The sequence below is a fragment of the Tarenaya hassleriana genome, unplaced genomic scaffold (genome assembly GCF_000463585.1).
Source record: "Tarenaya hassleriana unplaced genomic scaffold, ASM46358v1 Cleome256, whole genome shotgun sequence".
In the NCBI taxonomy this organism is placed as follows: Eukaryota; Viridiplantae; Streptophyta; class Magnoliopsida; order Brassicales; family Cleomaceae; genus Tarenaya; species Tarenaya hassleriana.
This window is the reverse complement of record NW_010965829.1, coordinates 1-1,204: the sequence shown is the minus strand read 5'-3', so window position 1 is coordinate 1,204 and position 1,204 is coordinate 1.

Below are 1,204 nucleotides of genomic sequence, written 5' to 3'. Positions count from 1 at the left end.
GATACCGGAAGTGCCTCACACATTTGTGGAAATGTGTAGGGACTAAGAAGAAGTAGGATGCTAGCTAAGGGAGAAGCGGATCTACGCGTCGGAAATGGAGCAAGAGTTGCTGCATTGTGTGTTGGCGTTTACGATTTGCATCTTCCTTCTGGACTTGTTTTAGAGCTTAGTAATTGTTACTATGTTCTTGCGATTAGTAGAAACATTATTTCTATTTCATGTCTGGATTTGGATGGTTTTTGATTTGTGATTGAGAACTCGAGTTTATGATTTATCGAGACAGTGTTTACTATGGTAATGGTTATCTAGTTAATGGTTTGTACGTCTTGAATGATCAGCCTTCGAACTCGACATCATCCATCTATAGCGTGAGTACTAAACGGTTTAAGCCGAACGACTTAAACCCAACCTTCCTCTGGCATATTCGTCTAGGCCATATAAACGAGAAGCGCATTCAGAAGCTTCATTCTGAAGGTCTTCTGGATTCTTTTGACTTTGAGTCTCTTGAATCTTGCGAGTCTTGTTTGATGGGCAAGATGACGAAGCATCCTTTCAAGGGGAAAGGACAGAGAGCGACAGAGTTATTGGATCTGATACATAGTGATGTATGCGGACCAACGAACTGTCCAGCTAGAGGAGATTATCTGTATTTCTTACGTTCACTGATGATTTCAGTCGATACGGTTATGTCTATTTGATGAGGCATAAGTCTGAAACACTTGAAATGTTCAAGGCTTTCAGAAACGAAGTACAGAACCAGCTTGGCAAGACGATCAAGACACTTCGTTCCGATCGTGGTGGCGAGTATATGAGCCAAGAGTGCACTGACTATCTGGTTGATTGTGGTATTGTATCACAATTAACTCCTCCTGGAACGCCACAATGGAACGGCGTGTCTGAACGGAGGAACCGAACACTGTTAGACATGGTTCGGTCAATGATGAGTCAGACAGATCTTCCAAAGTCCTTTTGGGGCTATGCTTTAGAGACCGTTGCATACCTGCTGAACAGGAGTCCAACGAAGTCGGCTGAAACGACACCATATGAGATATGGACGGGGAAGCGTCCCGCGTTGTCGTTTGTCAGAATTTGGGGTTGCGACGCTTACGTGAAGCGTCAGATGACTGATAAGTTATCCTCCAGATCTGATAAGTGTTTATTTGTACGCTACCCTAAGGAAACTAAGGGTTACTACTTCTACATT